The following is a 22774-nucleotide window of genomic DNA, read 5'->3' as shown; positions in this document are numbered from 1 at the left end:
AAAGAACACGGTCCAAAGCCAAGCAGCCCTGTATCTTCTGCCTCCTTCTCTCACAGGAACTGGTTTAGCCTCTCTGACCCAGTTTCCTGAAGCTGAAATGAGCCGAGGGTCACCCAGCTCCTAGGGACCCTTTGTGAGGATTAGCTGGGGAAAGACGCGGTGAGTTTTTAGCCCGCTGCTCAAGGGCACGCTCCAGGCTCCGAGGCGCTCATGGTGGGGACCCCTCTTGTCGATGTTTATTTGCCCAAGAAGCGCATAGAGCATCATGAGGGCCAAGCCGATCACACCGCAGAGCATCTCAAAAATCCCTTCCCCTGCCCATCTTCGCATGGCCCCTGTGGATGAAACATGGGGTCCACTATTCCAGACCTAGGTGGCACAGATATTCTAAGCACCATGGACATTTTTCTGGGAGAACATGAACAATCGGGATTCTTGCCCTTCAGAGCACCTGTCTGGGAATGTGCAGACCAGCCCTGGGCCCCAGAGCTGGACCTGCATAAGCTGTGAAGCAGGGGTGCTGGGGCGGGCCAGGGGGAAGCCTGAATATTAGTCACGTTTCCTACATATTTACCCAAAGCCATTTCCACCCGCTGCTAAGGATGTGAGAAGGCCCCCTCCACCCCCCGTCCCCACCCCGCCCTGGAAACCACTCTCCTCCCAGCTGGCCCCAGTGTACCTCAGCGTGGTGACAACCTGTTTCCTGCCACAGTCTTGGGGCCTTATGAAAAGTCAGCTCAATTCAAACAGTTAGTGGGTGCAGCCAACATACCAGACCCTGGGGTGCGGAGACTGACCGGTCACAGTCAGGACCCGGAAGTCATCTGCAGACGAGCTCAGCGGAGTGAGGAGAGGAGCAGGACCCAGTGCAACTTGGAGGCACAGAGCAGGACCACCTAATAAAGCTCAGCTGAGATCAGTGTAGCTGGGGTGAGATCAGGGAAGGCTTCCTGGTGGAGGTGATAGCCGAGCCGCCACTGGGAAGGGCATCTCAGGCAAAGGGCTCAGCCTGAGCAGGGGCTCTGAGGGCACCACGGGCTCTGGAATGCTGGGTAGTTTGGTGAGGGGGAAGGGAAGAGGAGGGAATGGGGAGGGGGGCAGGGGAACACTGGAGGGGACCGAGCGTCAGAGAGGCCCTGGCCGCCTTCCGGGAATGGAGTGGAAGGGGCAGGGCTCCAGGAGACAGGGAGGTCCCGTAGGAGCTGTTGTAAGAGGCCGGCAGCAGGGAGGGCGAGGGTCCCATCAAGGCCCTGGCAGTCGCAGAGTGGTAGGTGGGGAGGAGGGGACCCACTTAAGACGTTCATAAGATCCAGAGAAAAGGGTGGGGTGGGTGAGTGTAGAGGAGCAGGGGGCTCAGGGGAGGACGATTCCCAGCTTGCTGGGTTGGGAGACTGGCCCCCTAAGGGGAGGGCAAGCACATTTTAAAGACCCCGTCAGGAGGCAGGGCTTAGATGGAAACCTCCTGGTGGCACCTGTGAAGGCTGTGAAGGCAGCTCCTGGGAGGCTGAGGTCAGGAGAGCCTGGGTGAAGGCAGGGTGCTGGGTGAAGGCAGGGTGCAGGGTGCTGGGGCTGTGCAGAGCCCCACCCCCCGGGTACCGGGTCCACAGTGACCGCTCCCTGCAGCCTGCGAGTCAGAGACCCTGGGGACCAAATGGAGAAGGGACAGTCTGGGGAGGGGGCAGGGGGTGCCCAGAGGGGGCACATACGTCCACCGGAGCTAACACGTGATCTGAGGTGGTGCCTGAATGGAGCATTTCCACTTTAATATGTATGCGTTTGTTTTCACGAGCATTAGAAAAATACAGAGAGAACGTCGTGCCTTTTTAAAAGATGTCTTGGGGCACCTGGCTGGCTCAGTCGGTTAAGCGTCCCACACTCGGTGTTGGCTTAGGTCATGATCTCATGGTTTGTGGGTTGAAGCCCCGTGTCGGGCTCTGTGCGGCCAGTGCGGAGCCTGCTCGGGATTCTCTCTCTTTCCCTCTCTCTGCCCCTCCCCCGCTTTTTTTTTGTTATGTATTTTTTATTTGTTTATTTATTTTTAAATTTACATCCAAGTTAGCATATAGTGCAATAATGATTTCAGGGGTAGAACCCAGTGGTTCACCCCTACCTAGAACACCCAGTGCTCATCCCAACAAGTGTCCTCCTTAATGTGCCTCACCCATTTAGACCATTCCCCCCACCCAAAACCCCTCCAGCACCCCTCGGTTTGTCCTCTATATTTAAGAGTCTCCTATGTCTTGCCCCCCCACCCCGTTTTTATATTATTTTTGCTTCCCTTCCCTTATGTTCATCTGTTTTGTATCTTAAAGTCCTCATATGAGTGAAGTCATATGATGTTTGTCTTTCTCTGACTAATTTCGCTTAGCATAATACCCTCCAGTTCCATCCACGTAGTTGCGAAATGGCAAGATTTCATTCTTTTTGATGGCCGAGTAATACGTCACTGTATATACATACCACATCTTCTGTTTCTCTTTTAATTTTTTTTTAACATTTATTCATTTCTGAAAGACAGAGACAGAGTACAAGCAGGGGTGGGCGGAGAGAGAGGGGGACACAGAATCCGAAGCAGGCTCCAGGCTCTGAGCTGTCAGCACAGAGCCCGACGTGGGGCTTGAACTCACAAACCATCAACATCATGACTTGAGCCGAAGTCAGATGCTCAACCGACTGAGCCCCCAGGCGCCCCTACAGACCACATCTTCTTTATCCATTCATCCATCGATGGCCATTGGGTGCCCCTCCCTGGCTTATGCTCCCCCTCTCTCTATCTCTCTCAAAGTAAATAAACAAACGTTTTAAAATATTAAAACGTAAAAAATAACAAAAATTAAAGATGTCTCTTGGAATTCTTCAAGTAAAGTGAAAGGGTGGATTAGCGTCGTCAGATGCTGCTGAGGATTTGGGGCAGGTACGTGCTGATCCCGAGGTCGGCATGCAACAGACGGCAAGCACTCAGCAAAGAGCTGGTGAAGGAAGAAACCGAGGAACCCGGACAAAGGGAGGGCTTGGTCTGTGTGGGACGCAGGGTGTTCTCAGCGGCGGGAGCGCCTCCGTGGCTCGCTCGGTGGCCCTGTGGACAAGTTCTGGCTCGGATCAGCTGCTGAAAAGGGAGCCAGCTCGGCCCCTCGGGCCTGGAAAGGGCAACTAGGGGCCCAGACCGAGTGTGTGGATGACCACAGCGAGTGATGAACTCACTACATCCAAAGTGCCCTCAGGTGCCCTGGCAGTCGTCCTTGGTCATGCTTACCTGGGAGTTCCTCAAAAAATTAGAAATAGAGCTACCCTACTACCCAGCAATTGCACCCGTAGGAATTTATCCAAAGGATACAAAACTGCTGATTCAAAGGGGCACATGCACCCCCACGTTTATAGCAGCGCTATTGACAATAGCTGAATTATGGAAAGAGCCCAAATGTCCATCGACTGATGAATGGATAAAGATGATGTGGTTTATATACACAACGGAATACTACAAGCGATGAAAAAGAATGAAATCTTGCCATTGGCAACGATGTGGATGGAACTGGAGGGTATTACGCAAAGCGAAAGAAGTCCGTCAGAGAGAGACAGACGGCATGGGATGTCACTCAGAGGTGGAATTGAGAAACTTAACAGATGAACCTAGGGGAAGGGAAGGAAAAGTAAGATAAAAACAGAGAGGGAGGCAAACCAGAAGAGACTCTTAAAAAAACGGAGAACAAACTGAGGGTTGATGGAGGGGAGGCGGGTGGGGAGGTGAGTTAAATGGGTGATGGCCATTAGAGGGCACTTTTCGGGATGAGCACTGGGTGTCATATGTAAGAGATGAATCGCTGGGTTCCACTCCTGAAGCCAAGGCTACACTGTATGTGAACTAACTTGAGAATGCCACTACCGCTAATGAAGAGTCAAGGGGGAGAAGTGGACGGCAGCCATGGCCGCCTTCCCCCTCTCTGGTTGGCATCACCACAGGGCGATGGCATGGTTTAGGGGCCGCACTAGAAGCCACTCCTCTGCTTCCTGAGGAGGAGACCACTGCCCAGAGCCCCGGGGGTCGCTGGGGGGAGCTCCGGCCACTGAGACCACACAGCATCCCTCACAAACCGAGCCCTCCCTTCGTCCGTGTGCTGTGAAGTCCCCGACGACCCACGGTGAGGTGATCACAGCCCGTGTCAAGCAGTCCCTTTCTGTGCCAAAGACCTTATGAGCCTCATCTAATTTATCCCCCAAACATCCCCGGGAGGTAGGTATTTGGGTTGTGTCCATTTTATAGATGAAAACACTGCGGTTCCAGAAAGTTAATTAATATTCCTCGAGCTCACGTGTCTGCTGAGTGGTGGAGCCAGGGTTTAAACTCAGATCTGTTTAAACCCAGAACCTAGGCGCTTGGACCCTTCTGGGGCATTGCCACCACTGGTTATTTTCGGAACGGGCTCGTGGAGGTATAATTCACACACCATAGATTTCACCCTTTAGAGCGCGTAATTCAATGGTTCGTAAGGCTGCACAAGTTTAGAACATTTTCGTCATCCCCCCAAGAAACCCCCGTGCCCTTTAGATACCACCCCTCACCCACCCCCTCCAGGCCCTCCCAGCCCCAGGCAACCACTAACCTGCTTTCTGTCTCTATAGACTTGCCTCTTCTGGACATGTCATAGAAATAGAAACATAATACGTGATTTTTCGTGGCTGGTTTCTTCTACTCAGCATCACGTTTTCCGGGTTCATCCGCGTTGTAGCACATGTCAGTACTTCATTCCGTTCCACGGCTGAGCAATATTCTGGTGTATGGATACGTTATATCTTGTTTATCTGTTCATCCACCGATGGGCGCTTGGGTTGTTTCTGCCTTTTGCCGATGATGAATAACGATGCTATGACGATTCACGTACCAGTTCTTTTGTGGACACATTTCTCTGGGGCGTATACCTAGGAGCAGAATTTCTGGGCCAAGTCGTGAGTCTGTGTTTACACGACTACTGTTCTGACGGAGACAAAATCAGTGTCCATTTTCAGATGAGGAAATAGAGACTCCAAAAAACCCAGTGACCTGCCCAAGTTGGACAGAGCGTTAGTGGCCAAGGCAGGCTTTGCTTATTTCAAGCATACTCCGCTGTGCATTGTAGGAGCTCAGTTTCCACAACTTTAAGATATGAGGGGTGGGGAAGATGCTGTCAGAGTCAAGCCAATGAGTTAAGCAGGGTCTCTGCTTCTGCGCAATTTACCATTACGAGGCCACTTACACCGTGAACCTTACGCAGCACGCGCTATGTGCCGAGCTCTTTACGAAAGTAAAGAATGTGCCATCCCGGCCCCCAAGGAGCTCCAGCTCTATTGAAGAAGACCCTGGGCATATCGGCGAACAATGCTGATAACGGACAGGTGCCGGGGCCGACGGAGGTGCTCGGGACGCGTGGCAGGACTGGGGAAGACCTCCCAGAAGTCTGGCTGGTAGACTGAGAAATGAACAAGGAGCATAAGCAAGGTGAGAGGATGCTCTGTTTAAAGGTCTTACAGTGTTGGTGGGTCTGGTGGAAGGCACCAGCAGAGGCCGGGACAAGCAGATGAGCGCCCGGTCAGGGCCTCAAACACCACACCTGGGAGTTTGGACTCGCGCTTTTAAAGTGTGTGAAGCAGGAATGATATAGGGTAATTTGGTGGTTAGAAAAATCCCTTTGGAGCAGTAAAAAGAATGAGAGATGAAAATGGAGCAGGTTAGAAGTCTACTGCACAAGTCCCAGCAATAGAAGGGAGAGTCTGAATAGGATAGTAGCTGTTGGGATGGAGAGGAAAGGACAGACGACAGAGGCATCTAGCAAGGAGGGAAGTGTCTATGTGGTTAATTGGCACTGGTGGAGGCAACTTCTGGAATGTAGGGGCTGAATGGTGGCCCCCCCCCCAAATATTTGTCCACTGGGAACATGTGAATGTGACCTTATTTGGAAAAGGGGTCTTTACAGATGTTATTAAGCATTTTGAGATGAGATCATCTTGGATCATCTCAATAGGCCCTTGATGTTTGGCCTGGCTTCCAGGACAGTGAGAAAATAAATTTCTGTTGTTTTAAGCCACTAAGTTTATGGTAATTTATTACAGCAGCCCCAGGAGACTGACAACACACAGTGGGGTGCAGGTTCCTGGGTGCGGGAGACCCAGCATCACGTTTCCACACCTCTGGGCTCCGTGGAAGGAGGTTCCCCGCTCCCGGCCCGTGGGCCCAGACAGGGCAAGGCCGCAGAGAGAGAAGCTCCCCATAAGGCCCTGCCTCGTGCTAAGAAAACAACCTCCAGTGTGTTGCCACATGAGGATTAATGACATAATTATGAGCTCTGACCTCCCCTGCGTGATTCGGTCGGGCTGAAGGCTGAGGCCTCGGGAAGAGGGAGTGGAGTCGTCGCCTGGTCAGGGAGGAAAGGCAGCATCAGACGGCTCCCAGAAGAGGCCGGTCTCCGTGGGAACCTGCAAGAAACCCAACCGGGCTCACAGGTGACATACCCCAAACATGAGCCAGTCAGGTGAACTGGAGGCCACTGGCCAGCCACCCAGCCTGACTCATTCCTCTCTGTGCAGCGAGCCTTGCCAAGCACTTCTGTAGGCTCTGTCTCAGGGGGGTCCAACGATGAGGGGGGGAAAGGTCAGGTTAGGTCAAGTCATCCCCTCATGAGAGACTGGGGAGCCCAGTGTGGCAGCAAGCTCAGGGGCTTCGGAGTCTAATGAGCCGGGTTCAAATTCCACCACCACCCCTTTACAGCCCCGTGTCTCTGGATACCTCAAGTCGTTTCACTCAGCCTCAGTGTTTTCATCTCTAAAATGGGGATGATTAGACCCACACTGCAAGAGTGTTTAGAAAATTAAATGAGTGGTCATATGTCAAGTGCCTAGCGTATAGGAGATTTTTAAAAAATTTTTTTAATGTTTTTATTTATTTTTGAGACAGAGAGAGACAGAGTATGAGCAGGGGAGGGGCAGAGAGAGAGGGAGACACAGAATCCCAAGCAGGCTCCAGGCTCTGAGCTGTCCGCACAGAGCCCGACGTGGGGCTCGAACCCACGGACCGTGAGATTATGACCTGAGCCGAAGTCGGTCGCTTAAACGACGGAGCCACCCAGGCTCCCCATGGGAGGTGTTTCTGATCAATTGGCAAACGTGTTGAACACCTACTGTGTGCCACTTGCTAGGAACACTGGTGAACAAGCGTGTGGCCACCCTTGTGTCCAGAGCAAGCAAACCACAAGGCAGGCACAGCCCCGAGTGGGGAGGCTTGCGTGGGAGGGTCAGGGGTCAAGGGGAATTCCAGAGGAAGTTCAGTTGAAGTCGGAATCATATTTCTGTTGGCCCAGAAGGATTCAGGGATCAGCCTGAGGTCGTGGGGCAAGTCGTGGCCAGGTTAGCCTGCAGACCCTCGCTTCAGACGGCCACCGGCTGTCACCTCTGCTCTCAGGCCCCAGCAGGCTCGGAGGGTCCCGTTGTGCAGGACGGGGCCAGCTCTCGGTCAGACAGCCCACCTGGAACCTGCCAGGCTCCGCCCTGGGCACTGGGCACTGAGCCCATGGCGCAGGGGGGCCCCGGCCTTGGTCCTCTATGTGATAGAGGCACCACCATTTGCTTATCCATTCACATGCTGGTGGAGAGTTGGGTTGTTTCCCGTTTGTGGTTGTTACAGACAACGTCGCGAAGAGTATTCGTGAACCAGTCCTTCTGTGGGCATACGTTTTCACTTCTCTTGGGCAGATTCCTAGGACAAGAATGGGTGGATCACGGTAGTCATAATTTAGGTTTGTAGAAAACCGCTAAACTGGTTTCCAAAGTGGTTGCACCGTGTATATCCTCACAGTGTATACATGTCCCGCTTTCTCCACTTCCCTGACGACACTTGGTATCATCAGTCTCCAACTTTAGCCACTGTCTTAGTCTGCTCGGGCCGCCGTAAGAAACGCCGCGCACTGGGTTGTGTAAACAACAGCAATTTATTTTCTTACGCTTCTGGAGGCTGGGAGTCTGAGATCGGGGTGCCAGCCTGGTCCAGTTCTGGTAAGGACGCTCTGGTTTGCAGATTGATGCCTTCTGTGTCCTCACCTGGTTGGGGGTGGGGGAGGGGAAATGGAAAGAGAGAGAGAGAGTGAGCGATAACATCTGTTTATCTTTTGTTGACAAAGTGTCCCTTCAGATCTTCTGCCCATTTTGTAAATGTGTTGTGTGCTTTCTTGTTATTGAGTTTTGAGAGCTCTTTATATATTCTGGTTGCCAGTCCTTTATCAGATAATATGATTTGCAAATATTTTCTCCAAGTCTGTAGCTTAGCTCATCTGTCTCTTAAGAGTAGCTTTAAAAAAGCAGACGTTTTACAATTTTGATGCAACTCAATGTACCCATTTATGTGACAGGTTACACTTTTGAAGTCACACCTGAGAGTCTTTGCCTAACCCAAGGTCACCAAGTTTTCCTTCTATACTTTTTATTCTAGAGATTTCATAGATTTAGGTTTTACATTTACACTTATAATCTATTTTGACTTAAATTTTGTATCTGGGGGCATCTGGGCGGCTCAGTCAGTTAAGCATCTGACTTCAGCTCAGGTCATGATCTCACGGTTTGTGAGTTTGAGCCCGGCGTCCTGTGAGCTCGAGCCCTGCTTCAGGTGAGCCCCTCTTCTCTCCCTCTCTCTCTGCCTCTTGTGGGATTCTCTCTTTCTTTCTCTCACTCCCTCTGCCCCTCACTCACTTGCACCCCTCCACTCTTTCAAAAAAAATTTTGTATTCTGGCACGTGGTATGGCCCAAATTCACTCTTTAGCATATGGATATGCAAATGTCCCAGCATTATTTGTTGACGGGGCTATCTTTTCTCCACAGAACTGCCTCTGCACCCATGTAAAACAGAATCAGTTATCCATACACGTGCAGGTCTGTTTCTGGACTCTCCATTTGTCCGTCATCCTACCAATACCACACCGACCTGACCACTGCAGCTTTACCATAGGACTTGGTTCTTTTCTTTTCTTTTAAATATTTAATGTTTATTTATTATTATTTTTTTTTTTTGAGAGAGAGAGAGAGAGAGAGAGAGGCAGAGCATGAGCAGCAGAGGGGCAGAGAGGGAGAGGGAGACACAGAATCCCTGAAACAGGTTCCAGGCTCTGAGCTGTCGGCACAGAGCCCGACGCGGGGCTCGAACTCACGAACCTCGGGATCACGCCCTGAGCCGAAGTCAGGCGCTCAACCGTCTGAGCCACCCAGGCTCCCCTAGTTCTTCTCCAAAGAATGGTTCTAGGTCCTTTGCGTTTCCATATGAATTTTACTATCGGTGTGTCAATTTCTCAAGTAGAAACAACGTGGTGAGGTTCTGTCCCTGGTGGTTGCTCAGGAAACCGTCCAGGACTTCGGTGTAGCGTATTCACATCACTCCGGCGCATCGTGGTCTCCTGGGCTTTTCCACGTCCTCACATCAACTCTCAGTAGCCCTGTGACATAGGCAGGGGCAGCTGTGTCCCCCACTGTACAAGGAAGACTGAGTCTCAAAGACAAACAGCGTTCCCCATGGTCACCACCATGGTCACACTGCTCGCGAGTGGCAGAAACGGGTTTTGAATGCTTGATGTCAGGACTCCAAATCCAAGGGCTTTCCGTGCTACCCTGGCCTCTGAGGAGGGGTCCCCAGTGTCTCCTTAATAGTCCAGAAGTTTAATAAAGTGCACAAAAAGAGGCACTCATTGTTTTGGTTACTTAAAAAAAAAAAGCAATTTCAGATGTTGGTGCCATGCAAATGTATTTCCGTTGCCCTAATGTGAACGCTTTCCTCTATTCCGCTTAAATGTGGGCGTCCGTCTTAATAGGAAAACCATATGTCTTTGTTCCCTTTTAACTTTCTTTCTTGGCAAGAATACCGCTCCACGGAGGAAAAGGGAGAGGAAATGGGGATACATCACAGAAGGAGGGATTCCGGTTTGAAGTAAGAAAGAACTTCCAGATGGTGAAGGTTGCCAAGCCCTGGATGAAAATGCCACAAAGAAAGACCGCTTCCAACCTGGAAATCCTGAGGCCCACCTCTCCCCAAGGAATCGTGATGCAAACTCTGTCCTGGGTCTTCCCTCTGAATGTGTTCTCCCTGGGACAGTCACGGGGGCTCCGAGGCGAGCCCGCACTGCCAGTGGGACCCATGATGGAGTGGAGGTACAGTGTAGGTAGCGGTTCTGAAATATGGGTTTTCTTTGGTGTCGGGTCCCCTGAGAATAGTTTCCGAGATGGAGATTTGCATGCAGGCGTGTCGGGTGCGCTCTCGCGGGCAACATCTGGGTGGGGGTGGGGGTGGGGTGGGGAAGAAGCAGACTGAGCAGAGGAAACAGACTGGGACATCGACGTGAAAGGCAGCTACGACAGAGGCCTCAGCCTGTCTGAGCCCTGGAGCTGGCCTGGCCCTGGAGAGTTTGCGAGCAGCTCACCGCCAGCCCGTTACCCTATTTGCATCTTCTACGCCTTCCTCTGGCCCTGCCGTGTCTCTCTCCTTGGCCCTCGTCACCCCCACACCCCTGCATTTGCTCCTCTGCCTTCATTGTCCACGTCCCCTCACCTTTTGTCTGTTTTGTTCACTGCCGGAACCCTAGAGCCTAGCTGGGCACATAACACCTGTTCAACACACATCTAAAGATGAAGCTGCCGGGGCGCCCGGGGGGCTCCGTCGGTTGGGCCTCCGACTTCGGCTCAGGTCACGGTCTCGCGGTTCGTGAGTTCGAGCCCCGCGTCGGGCTCTGTGCCGACAGCTCGGAGCCTGCAGCCTGCTTCGAATTCTGTGGCTCCCTCTCTCTCAGGCTCTGTCTCTCTCTCTCTCAAAAACAAACGAGCGTTAAAAAGTGTTGAAACTCAGAGGACAGAAGTGCGAATCCAAGGCGATGGCGTTGCCTACCTTGTTGGTGCGAGGCCTCCATCTCACACACGTGGGTCCCCAAGTTTGCGGGTAAGTCTGTCGGGTGGACCCCCTGGAAATGGGCGCCATTTCCCACAGCCTGCGTGGGGTGCCTCCCAGGACAGCTTCGGAAGTGGGTTGGCTCTTGCCTCCCCCACTGGGGTTCACACGCGGCCTGGTGGGGCTGGGAGTCCGGGAGACCCAGGAGAGGCTGCTTGCGAGGGGCCTCGCAGAGGAAGCATTCTTTGTCGCTAGGAGCCTGCTCTCATGGCCACTGCCGCATCCAGCTTTCTCATTCGTGCTGTGAGCGAACGGCCTGGACGGAGAGCGGTGCCCCGACTGAGCCCTGGTCTCACTTCACCCTCCCGGCCACCGCTGCAAGGTGCCGGGGGCCCCGTCCCTTCATTTCAGGGACGGGCGCCCAGGGCTGGGAGGGGTCAGGGACTCGCCCCCCAATCCCATGGCCAGTCTTGGGGCTCCTGGACGGGGCTCTAGCCCGGAACGGCAGGCTTCAGCCCCGTCTGTCCCCGGGCAGTTTGGGAGGGAGCGGCGTCCAGAGAGGGTGGGAGGCTGGTGGTCTTGAGCTCCAAGTGCATCCCCTGCCAAACTCCTCGGTCTGGGCGGGGAGAGGTCAGATCTGCCCCCTGCACAGGTGCAGCTCCCCCACTGCTTCCTCCGTCAGCCAAAGCCCACATCTGGGGTGGCTCTCAGTTGGCTCCCCTGGGCGAGAAAAGGATGGTGCAAATGACTCCGTCTTTCACTTCCCAGACCCCGCCCAGTGCACTTTTAAGATGTGGAAATTTTATTAAATCCCTGAGCACGGCTTCTGTCTACATTTTCTGTGGTTTAACTCTCCCTGGGTCTTTTTGCTTATGGTTTTGGCTCCCCCCCGCCCTCTTTAAACCTGAGAGTTTTCTTTCTCCATTGTCGCTTAAATGACACAAGTGCTAACATTTCTGGTATTTGCTACAGGCCTTGCATACTCGGCCACTAAGTGCACACTGACCTAGCAACCAGTGTGTCCCTGGGTGCGCGAATCCCCAGATCTCCAGCATGAATCTGGGTTCTCTTCTCCCCTTCACTCCTTCCTCTTCGGTCTGGCCTCAGGACCTTTGCTCATGCTGGTCCCCTGGGAGAATGCCTTTGCTCCCTTCCATTTATCCAAATCGGTCTTCCTCCTCGCCACAGGCAAGTTTCCCAGTCCGTAAAATCCTTCAGACCACTGTAGCTCCTCTCCTTCCTCCTGAAGGACTGTGTCTGCCTCACAGGTCCGGCAGTGCAATTCAGTGCTGTGCAATTATCTTTGAAAAAGACTAAAATAACTGCAAAGATATGAATATGTATTCTAGGGAAATGAACTGCCCCACCCTCAAACCTGGTTCCTCCCGCCCCTGCCCCCTCCCAAGGTAGCCCATTATGAGTTTGCTTGATACTTTGTACTATCTCATTCTCCTTCATGCACACGTATGCAAACAAAATGCATTCGCCTTGAAAGCAGGAACAGGGGCTGAGGTGTCCAGCCAGGCTTCTGCTATTCCTGTTCTATTACTTCGACATGTGAGGTCCCCCTGGATCCGGACGGCCCAGGAGGCAAGCGGAGCAGAGGGCAATCCCTCCTTTCCACAGGTGAAATCACAGAGGCGCAGAGAAGTTGATGGAGTCACCTCAGGTCACAGAGCTAGTAAGAAAGAGAGTGAAATTGGAACTCACGTCTTCTGACATGCCCAGCTGTTCTGGGAAACCAACCCAAGGACGCTTGACTTCCCTAAACCTCACTCCCCGAGTGCTCGGCTCCGCAGAGCTGAGGTTAGCTGAAAACATGTCGCAATCCCTCGTCACCCTCTGAGCAGCCAAACCCGGGTTCTCATCTGTGACTTGATATGTGCCCTTGGGTGGGAGCTCCTTTCACGCCTGTGGTCCAGGATCCACATGGGTGAGTCATGAGCCGTCATCAGCCAGCTGTCGCCTCACCTTCAGCTCCGTGAGGTGTGAAGCTTGTTTTCTTTTGCTGGCATAAAGTAGTCACCTCGGACACAAGGGGGGGTGTAGGACACGCCCTCGAGGGCAGACACAGACCCACAGCAACAACGGATTTGTAGAACGCAAGCGCTCCCCGGGGCCAAGAGCTGGCTTCCCCCTAGGAAGCTCCCATGCATGACAAGGAAGTCACCTGCCTCAAGGAAACAGATGGGACATGCTGGGGAGCTCACGGCCACTGACCCAGGGGAGACGAGGGGTGCCTGGCCGAACTCTGTGGGCGCGAGCCAGGACGGGCACACACTTCTCAAGTGAAACTCGGATAGGTGGTCAGCACGAACCAACCCCTCCCGGGCCTGCTCCTTCTGCCCATGCGTGCTGAAATCCCAACCGCAGCGGGCGGGCCTCGATGATTAATAGTCCAAGCTTCACGCTGGAGCCAACGCGCTCTCAAGGGACTTCTTTATTTCAATGCTGGCAGCGTGTGGAGGGAGGTTCTTAGGGGAACCTGGTGGGTGTGGAATGGCTTTGGGGGCTGGCCTGGACCCCTAGTAGGGCTCCATGCAGGAGTTGCCCAAAGGGCCACCCAGGATGATTGTAGGGGCCTCAAGAACATCTATTTCTTTCATTTCGGTAATTACGTATTCACTTTAATATGTTTAAAATATACTTAGCACATCCAGCCTGTAATTTCATGTAATTATGTATTTTCACATATATTATTATTTAGGAGAAGGCTAAATTTTTTTTTTTTTTTTTTTTTAGAGTGACTTGATTAAAGTAGAAAACTAAGCAAATAATAACACAGGCTACAAGTCGATACGGCAAAACCTCTGATGGGAGAGCTGGAACAACGAGTTTTGAGAAACACTACTTTCTTGGGGAATCCAATATCCACGCCAAAAATATCAACGGAGCCTAGATCCAGCTGAGGGGGATGGTTAGAGATCTCTTTCAGGAACCACATTGGTCTATTTCCATGCTTTCAATGTATATGAACTTTTGGAAGGGGAAAGGTGCGTGAGAGGTTTTTTGTTCCGGTTTGTTTTAATCAAGACTTTGACATATCCGAGGCCCTGGGGATTGGAGATGAAGAGATGCTGTCAAGGGGGTAAATTAAAAAACAACCCATGAGGGTCACCTGGGTGGTTCAGTCGGTTTAGTGTCCAACTTTGGCTCAGGTCATGATCTGTTTGTGGATTCGAGCCCCGCATTGGGCTCCGTGCTGACAACTCAGAGCCTGGAGCCCGCTTCGGATTCTGTACCACCCTCTCTCTCTGCCCCTCCCTCTCTGTATCTCAATAAATGAATAAATGTTTTTTTTTTTAAAAAAGAAAATCCATGAAGTGAAATCTGAAAAGGTAGGGAGTGATGAATGGAATTGAGATGAATTGCATCACAAGGCTTTCTACTCATCAGACTATTGTTTATTTTTTATTTATTTATTAAAACATTTTTTTAATGTTTTTATTTATTTTTGAGACAGAGACAGAGCGTGAGCAGGGAGGGGCAGAGAGAGGGGGAGACGCAGAATCTGAAGCAGGCTCCAGGCTCTGAGCTGTCAGCACAGAGCCCGACGCGGGGCTCGAACTCACAAAGTGTGAGATCATGACCTGAGCTGAAGTCGGATGCTCAACCAACTGAGCTACCCAGGCGCCCCCAGACTATTGTTTCAAAAGAAAAGAAAGATTGGGGCGCCTGGGTGGCTCAGCTGTTATGTGTCTAAATTTGGCTCAGGTCACGATCTTGAGGTCTGTGGGTTTGAGTTCCGCATCAGGCTCTGTGCTGACAGCTCAGAGCCTGGAGCCTGCTTCGGATTCTGCGTCTCTGTGTCTCCCTCCCTCTGCTCCTCCCCTGCTCGTGCTATGTTTCTCTCTCTCAAAAATAAAATAAACATTAAGGAAGAAAAAGATGTAAAACTTTCTGTATTTACCTACAGTCTTTTTGGAGCTTTTGACACAAAAGTGTGGTGTTTAAGATAGCTGTAACTCTAGTGTGTGTGTGTGTGTGTGTGTTCTGTTTGGCTTTATCAACTCAACATTAATAACTTTGCATGCCAGGTGCATACGGTCTCCACATGGAGTGTGATTCAGAATCCGCCAAAACACTTGTTAAAATGCAGATTGCGGGGCCTGCCTCCCAGGATTCTGACTCAGTGGTCTAGAGTGGGGCCTGAGCATCTGCATTTTAGCAAGCTCTTCAGAGTGTCTGATAAAGGGGCTCCTGGATCTTACTTTGACAAACCTTGGTGCGTAGGAAATACACATGATTCAGCTGTGGACCCCACCCTCAAGAGAACACGGCCAAGGGAGGGAGATGACGTACCCATAATAAATCATAAGGTAGAAAGTACCTCATGTGGTAGGAGAACAGAAATAAAGTACAAGGGAGCTCTCACCACCATCACCCAGCCCATGGGCACCAAAGCATCCTGTTCCTGAAGGTTCCATGCTTGTGCCGTATTGTATTTCAACCAACCTTAGTCTTTTCTTTCAATTCTTTTTTTATTTTATTTACTTATATATTTTGAGAGAGAGAGAGAGCACACAAGCAGGGGAGAGGCAGAGAGAAGGAGAGCCAGAGTCCCAAGCAGGCTCTGTACCATCAGCACACAGCCTGACGCGGGGCTCCAACTCATGAACCATGAGATCATGACCTGAGCCGAGATCGAGAGTCGGGTGCTTAACCAACAGACCTTGAATATTTACTCATAGCATTACTCCTCCATCTGGCAGAGAATCATTTCCATGATCTAGGCTCTTATCTTCCATTTTGGTGAAGGGTGTTGGGAAAAAGAATATTTTGCGGCATGTGAAAATTAGAGTCAAGTTGCAGTGTCTGTAAATACAGTTTTATGGGAACACAGCCACCGTCATTCATTCACGTCCTGTCGGTGCTATACCTCCATGCTGCCACGGCACAGTTAAGTAGTTCCAACAAGGAACAGATGTCCTGCAAAGCTGAGAATATTTAATGGCTGGCCCTTCCCATAAAAACTTGCCTACCCTTGCTTTTGAAATTTGCTTTGAAGCATCATTACATAGGAGGAGAACATCCTGTAGTCCAGGGCTAACTTTGCCCCACTCTGGCCAGTGGGAGAAGGAACATTCTCAGGCCTGTGTGAGTTCAGATGTGTGTTCTCTCTGATCTTCTGGGAGGTTCTTTCCCCACCCCAGGTAGCTTCTTCACTGGCACAAGCTGATGATGGCTTAGCTGAGGACTCCAGGGGGACCCTCTGAACATCTCCAGAGCTCCCTCTCTGGGCAGCTGTCTCCTTTCCAGTCCTCTGCTCTGCAAATCCTAGCTGCTTGCCCTCCCTGAACCTTCAGCTCTGTCTCCTCAATAAAGACTGACCACCAGGGCTCCTGCTGGATCCCCCTCTCTCTAAGGGGGCCCAGGGACTCTCTAGGCAGTAAGCAAGGGCAGTGTCCAATGTCCTGTTGTCCAACATCTGAAAAATCATAGATGTTGTCCAGATTTTTAGTTGTAAAAGATGAGAGGGCAAATCCCATGCCTGTTTGTCCATCATTGCCAGAACGGAACTTAGTAGTTCAAGAGGTGAGTGTAAATTTACCTTTATAGCAACAGCAATGCAACAGGAAAATAGTTATCATTTTTATTGGTGATAAAGTCACAGGGACTGTTAATTATACTGAAGTTTATAATTGCAGGAAATGCTAAGTTCCGATTAGAGATTAGTAAAAGTAAAGATGTAATTTTTTCCCCCGTACTGATTCATAAACCTTCTGAATTTTATCCACAGTCCCCTGGGGGCCCATGGTTTCCCGGATGAGAGCCTTGTGCTAAGATGTAACAGTACTGTTTCTTCTGAGTATTGAAGATCCTTTCACTGGCCCTCTCGTAGCACTTAGTGTCAATTGTCTTGGAGCGTATTCCTCACAAAGTCCCCTGTTTTGTACAAAACAGAAGCCTCAGTTTTTTTTTTCTCTCTGGCAACAACATTCCAAATCCTTTCTGCGTAACACCCGTGTTTCATCATCCTTAGCCTGGTTTTTGCTGTTCTCTAATCAGAGACTAATCAGAGTCTCTGTGTTCTTTGTGAACTGTGGTGACTAAAAGTAGCCTAGAAACTCAGCTGGGGGCTCCCATGCAGAGCCTAATGGCCGGAGTGTCCCTGGACAGTGAGTGACAACCTTTCTCATACATTCCAGCAGCATACGGACTCCGTCTTAATGGCCGGCACTTCTGGTTTTTATTCCGTGTACGACGAAGGATGGCCATCCTTGGGTTGCTTCCTTTCAAAATTGTATCTTGCTTTTTCTTTTTGTTTTAAAACCAGTTCTGTATTTGCTCACTAAAAAAATTCCCACTCAGGGTGCCTGGGTTAAGTGGTTGACTCCGTTGTTTAAGTGTCTGACTTTGGCCCAGGTCACGATCTCGCTGTTCATAGGTTGGAGCCCCGCGCTGGGCTCTGTGCTGACAGCTGGGAGTCTGAAGTCTGCTTCAGATTCTGTGGCTCCCAATCTTTCTCTGCTCCTCCCCTGCTCATGCTCTCTCTCTCAAAAATAAATAAACATTAAAAAATTAAAAAAAAAATCGCCACTCAATGTTCCTTTCTGTGACCAGAAATGTTTATGGCATCGTTACATTGGGTCATTCTGCCATCCGCTGAATGATTACGAGGTCATCTTTAGGGACTGAATTTTTTCCTTCCCAACAGCAGGATGAACAGAGAACAGAAATGGCCAGAACTTTTACTCCATTATACTTAAAAAACAAAAACAAAAACAAAAAGAGTAGTCTGTACCTGAACCCTCTGAAATTCAAAAGCTCTCAGTAAGTAACCTTTCTTTTCATGGCAGTTAGTTATTTGCATAGATTCAATAAGAATCTGCTCTCCTTGTTAACAGGACACCATTGGAAACACTGGTTATTTTACCAAGGCTTTGACTGGAATGTCGTATTTGAGACCGACATTCGTAGACTCAGATAAGACCGAACAGTTGTAAGGAATTCTAAGGTTGACTTTATGAAGCATGAAGCCAATAAGGCCCCCTGGAAATGTTGGCCGGATACGTCACTTACGGAGTTCCCAGCATCCTCTCCAGGTGAGCACAGAATGTTCCTTCCCGGCAGGTGCAGGAACCTCAGGATATCTTGGGGACCTCGTGAAGAGGAATTCGCCCAAATTGACAGGTGTTGCAGGCATGTCTGTTGGCAAGTACTTGGCCTGGCTTCTGGGCCTGGAGAGGCTACTAAAAGTTCTATCTAGATTCCTTGTAAAAAGTTCCAGCAAAACAAATTTTCAAAGATCTACATGACCAATCGCTGTTCTGGCTGAGCTTATGTAAACAATTAGGCCGAGTGTGTTAAAACTGGACTTGATCTACAAACAAATTAGTCTTGATTCGGCTATCTCTGGAAATGAAGGCTATTCGAGAGAAAAATTCTGTTTCATCAACGCACCTTTATGGATGTTAAATTCTACTTCTGGTGGTCTTTAAAGGTTTGTTGCTTGCCCAAACTACACGACTTGAGGTCAGCTTCAGAGAAATCGTCACAAAAACTCATGTAGAGAAAATGGTTGTGCCTGTTGTCCTCTGGGTCATTCAAGAGGACACAGACTTTTAAGTTACAAATCTGAAAAACCCATCTGATTCCCACTGCCTGTTCCCACTCCCATCTGAAGAGGCTTCAAGGCAGACATCTAAATATCTTCTCACTGGCAGCACTGGGTTTGTAACCTGCTCTAACCATTAACCTACAGTTTTCTTGTTTCTATAAAAGTACCTCTTGTTAATTACCTGACGGCTTACTAAGCAAAACAGAGTCTATACGATGGTTAACACCACCCACTACACAATCAAGGCCTTAAAAGACTCTCAAAATAACATTATATTATTAAACACTAACATAACTCAAATGCACGAAATAACTTTACAAAATAAAACGGCATTAGATGTTTTCACTGCTGCACAAGGTAGAACTTGTGCTCTCATAAAAACAAAATGCTGTGTATACGTTCCAGATTACCGCAAAAATCTTTCTGAGTCTCTAATTGACAAGTACTCGTATTGGTGCTTTAAATGATCCCTCTCTCCCTTTAATAATTGGTTAAACTCCTGGACTAAAGGAAGGTTTTTGTCAACTATCAAAGGGCAGATTTGGGCTTCTTCTTTTGGTTAATTTAACATGTTTTGCTGTTTTCTCCCTGGTCTCTCCACTCCTTCACTGCCACAACTTCAAGCCAACAGATGATCCTTTCTGCTCGAGAAAACTCCCATAGGTAATCAGCTCTAGATACAGCTGCCTGAGGCTTTCCTAACTCCTATTAAATTCTCGACTGACCAACCTTGACCCATAAGTAGGGACGTCTCTACGCCCGTATCTAGCAGGAAGAAGCTACGGGAGAGGAGACCTTCCGCTTTCAACAACCTTAAAGATTTAAGGATAAAAATCGTTCAGGGGGGAAAATGATGAGGGAAACAAAGGCAAGAAAAATGTAGCTTAAATTACATTCCCTTACAGCCTGCAGCCCACTGACAGATGTCAGACACCTGCAGGGTGCAACATTCCCCAAGACCTTTATGTGTGTGCCTTAATGCGTACACTTCCTTTAAAAACTAAAAGCAACCTTATCTTGTCAACAGTTAAATCTTCAGGTCCTGTGAGACCCTGCTTTCAGCATACAGAAATCCCTTAAAAACTAACTGTATCTCTAACCGCCCCTCCCCGCCAAACCTAAAAGTACATCATCAGTCGCTCCTCAGGACTCCAGTGCAGCTCTCTGCCCATGGGTCCTATCACCGTGCTTTAATAAAATCACCTTTTTGCATAAAATAAAGCCGTTAATTAGAACTATTGGTTACTATTAGTGATCAATGCATATAAGATACCTACACAATAGGGACATAAAGAAATAGAAATAGGTAAAATTAAGCTCCTTAGGGCTATCAGTCAGTAGTCTTAGCTTCTCGTTAACCCTTAACAGTTCCTTAGTAATTGCTACTTTTTTTTTTAAGTTTATTTATTTTGAGAGAGAGGCTCTAGTAGCACAGAGCCTAACTCGGGGCTCGAACTCACGAACCGTGAGATCACACAACCTGAGCAGAAGTCGGCGCTTCACTGACGAGCCTCCCAGGCGCCCCTAGTAACTACGACTTTCAATCCTGTGTTTCTTGAGCCTTGATTTCCCGGTTGAATTTAGGGCACCAATAGCTTCTTATAGATGCTGGCTAGTTCCAAATGATCATGAAGAAGGTCCTCCCTGACCTGTAAAGCAATCTCCACTCAGCTGGTTTGGAACATTTATATGCCATAAAATTCACTGTTGGAAGAGTTGAATTCAGTGACTTTTAGAAAATCTTGAGGCGTGCAATCCAGTTTCAGAACACGTCCTTCACCCCAAAGCCATCCCTTGTGCAAGTTACTCTCTGTTTCCATCCCCAGCCCCAGGCCACCATGAATCTACTTTCCGTCCCTACGGATTTGTCTTTCCTGGACATTGCTTTTCTTCTTTTTTCTAAAATGTTTATTTATTTTTGAGGGAGAGTGCGCCCGCGCCTGTGCAATCAGGGGTTGGGGGTGGAGAAGACAGAGAGAGAGGGGGACAGAGGATCCAAAGGGGGCTCTGAAATGACAGCAGAGAGCCCATGTGGGGCTCGAACTCATGAACGGTGAGATCATGACCTGAGCTGAAGTCAGATGCTCAAATGACTGAGCCACCCAGGCGCCCCTTTTCTGGTCACTTCATATAATGAAATTAATTCATACACTACATGATCTTTGTGCCTGGCTTCTTCCACGTAACGTAATGCTCAGTCCCACAGGATAGTATGAGCTCGTAAGTTCTCCACTCTGGCTATCTCCAGGTAGTATCCGACCGTGGCCATTCCTGCTTTTGTTTATCCGCTCACCAGCTGGACAGTTGGATTGTTTCCACTTTTTTCGCGATTATAAATCATATTACTTATGAACGTTCACACATGAGTCTTTGTGCAAAACATGTTTTTACTTCTCTTGGGTAGATACCTAAGGGTAGATTTGCTGGGTTGTGCAGTAAATTTATGTTTAACACCTTTTTTAAAAGGTGTGTGTTTATTTTTGCGAGACAGAGAGAGAGAGGAAGAGAGAGAGAGAGAGTGGGGGAGGAGCAGAGAGAGAGGGAGACAGAGAATCCCAAGCAGGCTCCACACTGTTCAGCACAGAGCCCGACGCGGGGCTCGAACCCACGAACCGTGAGATGATGACCTGAGAGGATGATCAAGAGCCAGATGCTGAACTGACTGAGCCCCATGTTTAACACCTTTTCAAAAAGCCAGACTTTTCAAAGTGGCTGCACCGATTCCCATCTCCCCAAGCGAGGTAGGAGGCCTCCTCCTTCTGCTGTTGTAACTGCTTTCCTTTCAGAAGTGAGTCCCTTCTTCGGAGTCGGACACAAGCCGGCAGGCAGATCTCCCAAACGAAACAAGTTTCCAACAAAACCCTCACGATTCGCTCCCCATTCTCCCAAACACGTTTCACAGACTCCTTAACTTGGTCTGAGTCTTGGTACCCGATTTGCTAGTGTTTGGTTACTCAACAATTTTCCTCTATTTCCTTTCTCTGTGCCAACATCCTCTATACACGGTGCTCACATGACCTCTCATGGGATTTATTTTTCAAATATCTGTCTGCCTTGACTAGACACTAAGCCCCCTCCGGAGGGGAGATTTTTGTATCCAGAGCCTAAACACAAAACATGGCACAGAGCGGGCCTTAAAGAGTATTTGTTGAATGAGCAGTTGAAGGGGCGATGTGCACATTTGGTTCAAATATATACTAATTTCCATCTCAGCCTGTTTTCCTTCCAAAGGGCTTATACTCCCTTAGGACCTGTTCACTGAACACATGACACAGAATCTTAAGAGTTTACGGAAACCTTGGGGAGAAGCCCAAATCTTTCGGTTCACCCGCAAACTCTAAGGCCTGGAGGGACAGTGACTCACCCAAGGTCGCCCGTATGTGGCAGGCGGGAGTACCGGGGCGAGCCGATCCCAGAGGAAACCTGCCATCAAGAGAGGAGAACCGGAGTGCTGGGGAGCCCAGGGGATACTGAGGCAACAGGGGGGAGCTGGTCTGTGGCAGAATCCTGAGTGCCGGGCCTGAACTCCACTCTGTAGGAAAGGAATGAACGTTTTCGAGTAGGATGTGAGATCGTCCCATCGGTGTTCTAGCAGATTAATATGGCGAGGGGGCAGACGGGAGGTCAGAGAACGGTCTGAGCGTGAAACAGAGAGGGAGCGCCCAGACTTGGGGGGCCTGCCCGGGGATGACGGAGTCTGTGAGCCTGGGAAACGGTGGTCTCAGAACTGGGAATAAGGAAGGTGGGGCAGACGCGCAGGTCTGATCACGTATGTGTTCTCCGCAGCCCCCGGGGGCAAACGGCCTCGCGTGTCAGAGGGCTGCTTCTGCACTCACTGTTCCAGTCCAGTGTGGGCTCTTCCACGCACAAGCGAGTGACTTTGGGCAAATGACCTCATGACTCTGAGCCTTGGTCTCCCCATCTGTGAAACAGGGGTGATAACAACCTCCTGGGATTGTGGGGAGGATTAACTTAGGTGATACATTTGAGGTACTTAGACCTGGGCCTGCGGTGTAGCCAGAGACGAGTCCACGGTGGCCTCGGGGCTTCCTCCTCCTGTCTTCGCGTGAACTTTCAGGAGGCGACTGGTGGGCAGGAAGCCACACTCACTGGGAGCGGCCTTAAGCCGGACACCCCGTGTTTGAAGTTCTACATAAGGTAAAGGATAAACTGTCTTATCTTTTGGAGTGTGTGGAAATGTTTTAAACTTCACTGGAAGTTACTTTCGAGGAACTAGAATTTATTGTTATTTTTATTTATTTATTTATTTAAAACAAAAATTTTTTAATGTTTTTATTTTTTTCTGAGACAGAGGGAGACAGAGCATGAG

This window comes from Panthera leo, chromosome F2, assembly GCF_018350215.1.
Source record: "Panthera leo isolate Ple1 chromosome F2, P.leo_Ple1_pat1.1, whole genome shotgun sequence".
In the NCBI taxonomy this organism is placed as follows: domain Eukaryota; kingdom Metazoa; phylum Chordata; class Mammalia; order Carnivora; family Felidae; genus Panthera; species Panthera leo.
The sequence above is the reverse complement of the archived record's forward strand: the minus strand, read 5'-3'. Positions refer to the sequence as shown.